Genomic DNA, 6,744 nt, shown 5'->3' on the forward strand with positions numbered 1-6,744 from the left:
TGAACAAATTTAAATGTACAAAGTTGTTTCATTGCTGGGTCAAAAAGTGTTTTACTTCCTTTATGGGAAAGGCATTGATCCAAACACTGTTATAGCCTAAGTTCTTCTCTGGAGTGTACTATAGGCTAAGAGGTAACTGGTACAGAGTTAGACTCTGAATACTTACTTTTGTTTTGGCCTTTTGCATTTATTATTCTCTATCTTGCTTTAAACAGAAGGGAAGAGCATGTTTTCCTTTAATGGCCCTTCTACAATGCTGAGAGTATTGGATTAGGTCCTCAGATTATTGGGATTTGAACAAATCATGTTTTGCTCAGAGTAAAAATACACAGATACTAATTCACCCTTTGATTTCAAAGCATCTTGGAAAATTGAAGAAGAATTAGAACCCCTTCACTGACCAGTCTGAGAACCTGTGATGCTGAGAAGCAGTAGTCAATATTCCAGGGCTCTCTACCTAATCTGAAGAAGGGCCAGGAGACACCTAGAAACAAACTTGAGAGCATTTGATTGTAAAGAAAGAGATATGGAAGTTTTGGCAATGAAACCCCAAACCAAGCAGGCAACTCGGCAGAATATTTAATTTCTTGTAGCCACCACACTTGGTCAACACACTCCAAAACATCCACCCAGGTTCAGAGACTGTCTCACAACTTTGGGTTGTGGCTTGAGTAAAACAGGGATGAGTTTCAGTTGAGCAGTCCTATTTATAGTTTCCGGCAGACACCAGGCCAAACTCTGTGGTTTTGCATGGTTTCCGTCTGAAAGACAGCAAAAATTGGCCATTTCAGCTGAATCTTTGCTTTGGGTTTTGGTGTGGATGAGAGAAGAGAGGCAGGAAGTTTCATTCAAAAGTTGAAGCGATGAGAAAAGTAAGAGTCTACGAACCTCAAGCCAAAACTACAGAAGGTTGACAGAGAGCCCTGGGAACAGAAACCACGGTGATTTTCCTGTCTCCCATGGTAAGCAGAGACTGTGTGGTGAGTGATAGTGCTGTAGGAAAATGTCTGAGTGGAGCTCCACAGACAGGAGGTGGATTGAATGGACAAGAAGCCAACTGATTGCTGCTGGATGGATCCTGTCCTACATAAAGAACTTCTGATCTAAAATCAGCTGCTCACACGTTGGCAGCAAAAACCTTTACAGCACACACCTCTCAGCTGTGAAACCTCAAAGCACGCCAGGAGGAAGCCATGGTTTGAATTAAAACATGGGAAGCCTGGAGTACCAAGCCACTGACTCAGAGTGTGACTGTAAGGAAGCCACTCCACCTTCTTGTGCTTCAGGCATACTAGTCCAAAATAGCTTTAAAAAGTAGGAATCACTTAAAAAAAACACCCACCCTGACTAACCCATTTGTTGGGTAACTGTACATGTGATGTCTCTGGGAGCTTTGTTGGCGCATGAAGCACTTTCCGAAAAAGATAATCTCTCAAGATAGTTCAGGGTCATGGTCTTGTAAAGGGATCTCCCTTTAAGGGAAACAAGAAAATGCCAACAGAAACTATCAAATCAAAACTAACCTACAAATGTAGATGCCATCTTCCAAAAAGACATCTGGAATCACTATGATTTTATTGTTACTCATTTTCACAGGATTATTTTCTACCTCATCATCATTTTCAAAGGGATGAAACAAAATAGACCAGAATAAGAAACTACTGAAATGTACTTGCTAAAATGGAAGAAGACATCAAGATATACCTTTTTTACTTTCTCACAACTGGATGGAAAACAAGTGAAGCTGAATTACATTATCATGCACTTATCTTACTTTCAGTAGTGAGAGGTACATAGCAATTTGGCAAGCATTAAAAAGACCTCAGTAAAACTTAAGGGAAAAAAATTCAGTAAAGTGACATTATTCACACAGTATAATGGCACGAACAGAGAGTGCATTAAAAGTGTTAAGCCTGTTCTCTTCTTCCAATCCCAGCAGTATTCGCCCAAAAGTATTCCCCCCCAAAGCCTTTACTCCATCTCCCAGATGGAGTAAAGAAAGAAATTGGGGCAGACACAAAAGCTGTATCTATAACAGAAAATTAAATGCAGTCTGACAGCACCATGACCTTTTGCACTGGCTTTAGCTAAGAGCAGCTCAGACACAAACCACACCCTAAGTGAGCTAAGAAACAACCAAGCTATGGCTATCTGTGACCCTATGGCTCTCGCATGACCTTTCTGATCCAGCCAAACAAAGGCACTTGATCACACTAGGGTACCAAACCTGCCCAGCACAGCAGCTGCCAAAGAGTGTGAAGAGATGGAGACAGGTGCTCACTCCTTCTTTTTCCTTTGCCCACAAGAAACTTTGACTTGAGGCAGTGCTGAACAAAAGACTCTTTAGTTCATTAATGCAAAATGTTGATCAGTCTCAAGGAAACTGGTTTTAGCCCTAATCAATGGATATAATTGTACTGTTGGTTATCAACCAGAAAATTTCCCAGTTATTCAGGGAAAAGAACTATAGTAAATCCTAATTGATTTCTGTGAGGATGAAGGTTTACAAAATACAGTAGACCACACGCATCCTTAGAACTACTCATGGTAGTTGAACACAGTGTTTTGTCACATACAATCCCATCCTATGTATAAGTAGAGTTCAAGAGTTCAGCTGATGAAGGTGGAAAAATCAAAAAAATCCCTGATTCAGGTGAATAAGAACCTCTGGATGTCATCTAGTATTATCCCTGATCATCTCATTCCCTGAAGAAAACAGGACTAGTGCTGAAGTTCAGCCTTTCCAGATGAGTTTTGAGTATCTCCAAGAATGGAAATTGCACAACTTCTCTGGACAATCTTTTCCACCTCTTTAAAAACTTTGTGAACTCCTTTTTCTTTATGTTGAGCTGGAATTTCCCTTTCTGCAACTGATGCCTGCTGCACTTTCCTTCTCTCTGTGTGTCTCTGCAAAGGGTCCAGCACTTCCTGGTTTTACAGTCCCTACTAGGTTGGTGTTAGGTCCCTGCAAAACCATCTTTTCTTAGGCTGCACATGCCAAGTTCCCTCAGGATCTCCTTTGCACATGCCAGCCTCAGTTCCCAGCCATCCTGGTAGTTCCCTATTAGCTCTCCTTTTCCAACAATCCTTCAGCCCCGCTGTGAGCAGTGGCCAGCCAGAGTCAACACTGAACCACAGGAAGATTGCAACTGGAAGGGACCTTCAGGTGTAGGTGCTGATGTGGGTTCTGTCCTCTCCTCAACAGCAGCAGCATTCACTGATACAGCCCACCCTCCCAGAGCCATGCTGAGGACTTGCACACCATCTCAAGCAGACTCACTGTCTTGTTTCTCCGACATTTTCATCTTGCCTTTACCTCTTCCCCAGCCTGCAAGAAAACACAAAGCTCTTTTCCCCTTTCCCTTAAACACCTGCCCCTCTGGTCTCACCTTCATCTCCCATTCTGTTCTTAGGAATAGCTGACCAGGCTAATGTTTACATGATGAGAGACAAGGAAGACATGTCCCACAATAACACTTGTATCACATTGTGGTCCCAGAAATTCTGAAATAGTTTTGAATAGCCCTTCTTTCTTCCAGAGCATGGGCTCCCATGGTTTCTTATGCTGGCATTAATGCAGCTTTTATTTGCCTGAGAAGCACAAAGTGCATGGACATAGCAGAGAATAAGGGCCTATGTATTTATTTAGTAGATTAAAGATCTTATATTAGTTAAAAAGACACAAATATCAAACGGAAAAAGTACTGCACAGCGTAGGTCTCATGAATAGTCAGATTCCAATTACTGTAATTATATCTTTTAAAGGTAAGGTATGAAAATTATCACTTAAACAAGAGAACAAGGAAAGCAGAGAGAACAGCACCTTATTTTTCATCTTATCTTTGTCTCCCTGCCATTGTACTGAATTGCCATGATTACTTTTTGTTAAAGTCTTTTCATTTTTCTCACTGTTCTCTTGAGGATATAAGGCTAGGTGAACAAAGCAGGGTTATCAACCAAAATTCAATTTCACAAACTCGTAAAGGGAAATATTTATGAAAATGCAGACTTCAGAAAGATCAGGTTCCTGTCTAACTTTCCTTTATGAGTTTGAGCAGCAAATGAACAAAAGCAAATGCTTCAGTGTTGAGGTTCTTTTTGCTTTACTTTCCCACAGAAGGAAGTTAGCAAAGCCTTCTTCTCCAGGTTTTTTTTTTTCCTGCCTTTCTGAAACTTTCCCATCTTCATTCTTTTGAGCAAATAGGGGTGGGTCTAGATCTCATTGAGCTATTGCTGCAATTGCCTCTCACAGCCAGTATGTTCCTGCACTGGCTGCTGCTGAGCTCCCCACCAGCTCCTGCCTTCCTCCCAACTTCATGGCATCTCTTGGACCATGAATTATGCTTTGTGCCACCTTGTCCCATTAAATTGTGTGTCTATCAGTGAAAGCAATACTTTCTTCTTTGAAAGAGGTAGGTATCATCTCAACATAGATGTCACCAAAAACAACTCTGCAAATATTTTTCCTGCAAACTTGGTTCCTCAACACAATACAAGACCTTTATCCTTCTCAATGGTCCAGAAAACTGTGGCAGGCTTAACCCCATGAAGGGGAGAGCATTGAATCCATTTCATGTCCATTGGGTATGAGGCAACCTCAGAGCACAGGAGCTGAGCACAAGCTGCTGACACATTCCCTGTGGCAGAGCCATCCAAAACACTGTTTTTCTAAAGGGTATCACAGGTAGACTTTTTTGTCATTTTGTCTTTTGGTGTCAGAGCAGAGGGTTCAGAACAAGAGGAAGCTAAGGGAAGAAGAGATGTAAGGAGAAATAATGATGAAGAGCAAAGAGAGGAAAAGGTGTGAGGGTTAAGGTCTCAGACATGAATGGGAAGGTAACAGGAGGAAGCCAGCCAGCAGAGCATTTCTGACAACATCTGTTCTGCACAGATAACATCTGGGTTTGAGACCAGTGTCTGACAGTGCTCCACTTGGATATGCAAACGGACAAGGGAGGGAAGCTAGCCCCACAAGCCCAGTTATATCCTCGCTAGGAAATTTGGCACAGATCAAGAGCTGACCTCTCAGCAAGAGATGGGGCAGCTGTGACAAGGTCTGTGACACCATGTGCTTGGGGCAAACTTGTCCCTAGACCCTGCTTGGCCTGGATATGCCTGAGTAAGGAAGGCCTGGACATCCATTGTGCCTTGCCCCTCTGCTCTGCAGAGAATTTTTCCATATGATGTCACTTGCAGCAGGACTGAAGAAACAACAGAAATAAAACTGTTCTGTTGTAAATAGCCTCCTGTGCTGTATTATTCATATTTCTCTGCCTCTAGTGAAAGCCCTGAAAAGGCTTGGTGAGGTGACAGAACGATTTAGATCCAGCTTCCTAATGCAGATAATTCACAGAACTACAAGGAACAAGACAGAAGGAGAGTTATTAACATTGCTTTAAACTTTGATGGAATAATTTGATGACTGAATTTCAGCTCTTTTTGAAGTAGAAATAAGTAGTCATGAACGCTGCATTTCAAGGTAACCCTGCTTAAATTAAATCAGACAGTACTGAACTCTCACTGGAACCTGTTAAATTAATGGCAGAAATCTTTAGCAAAGCCTTTCCCCCCCTTCTAATCTATGATAAGTGAGGAATTAGTGTTTTTAAAACAAAAATGCAATTTAAAAATTCAGAAACTCAGAGTGTTGAAATTCATACAGAACACTTACCTTCTCCACTAATGTCAGACAACTCCTGCACACACCAGTTCAATGTAATATGGGTCAGAAATAAAAAAAATGCTGATAGAAGCTCAGTTATAAACCATAGATATAATGTTTGTAAAAACAACCCATAAAAAACCATGCAATATCGTGGAGGTTATGGCTGGGATTCCAAACAGACAAGAGCCAGATGAGAAATGAAGTGTGCATTTTGAACAGCCATTTGAATGCCTTCAGTACAGATATGATAGATTCTTGTATGAAGTCTTGAAATAAGGGATGTCTCTTTTCTGAGAAGGTGTTTTGGCACAGCAAGGAATGATGACCTCAATGTGAAACCATTTAAGCAAAATGTTCTGCCTTTTGTTGCTGGAGCTCAGACTTAGGGATAATAGAGCTTCCTTCCAGCCTTGGAGTCTTTGAATCTCTGCAAAGGGATGTGTGTGTACATAGAGTATATCTAAAGCTCTCCATCTAGTGGCAGTTCACAGAATCATAGGACACAGATTCCTTTGGGTTGGAAGGTACCCTTCCAAGACCTCTTAGTCCACCTACCCTGCAACAATCAGGGATATCTTCCACAATATCAGATTGATCAGAGCCCCATCCAATCTGCCCTTGAATGTCTCTGGGTTTGGGGTATCTGCCACCTCTCTGGACAACGTGTGCCAATGCCTCACCACCCTCCCTGCAAAGTAGATCAATCCTCTTTTAGTTCAAAGAAGTGTTGTGAGGAGCCAGGAGGTGTTGCCCATTTGGTGGACACTCGGCCAGGTTGCTGCTGTGCTCTGGGTACATTCTGCACATGCACACAGAGACACAGGCCAGCCTCAGCCCACTGCCCAGCACTGCCCTCACTGACTGCCTCGCTCCTCGCTGTGACACAGCCACAGTCATTTCCTGTCCCCAGTAACAATTACAAGGGAAAAAAGCTGTGAAGATTCATCAGCTTCCTTAGGACTTTTTCACCCAATGAGTATCTTTCCTTTGAGATGAGCTATCCTAGTCATTATGTTATCATTTTCAGTCCTTTTTAATGCGGATGTTCAAACCTTGAAATTGGTGCAAGTGAGAAATGG

The sequence above is a fragment of the Zonotrichia albicollis genome, chromosome 2 (genome assembly GCF_047830755.1).
Source record: "Zonotrichia albicollis isolate bZonAlb1 chromosome 2, bZonAlb1.hap1, whole genome shotgun sequence".
Classification (NCBI taxonomy): Eukaryota; Metazoa; Chordata; class Aves; order Passeriformes; family Passerellidae; genus Zonotrichia; species Zonotrichia albicollis.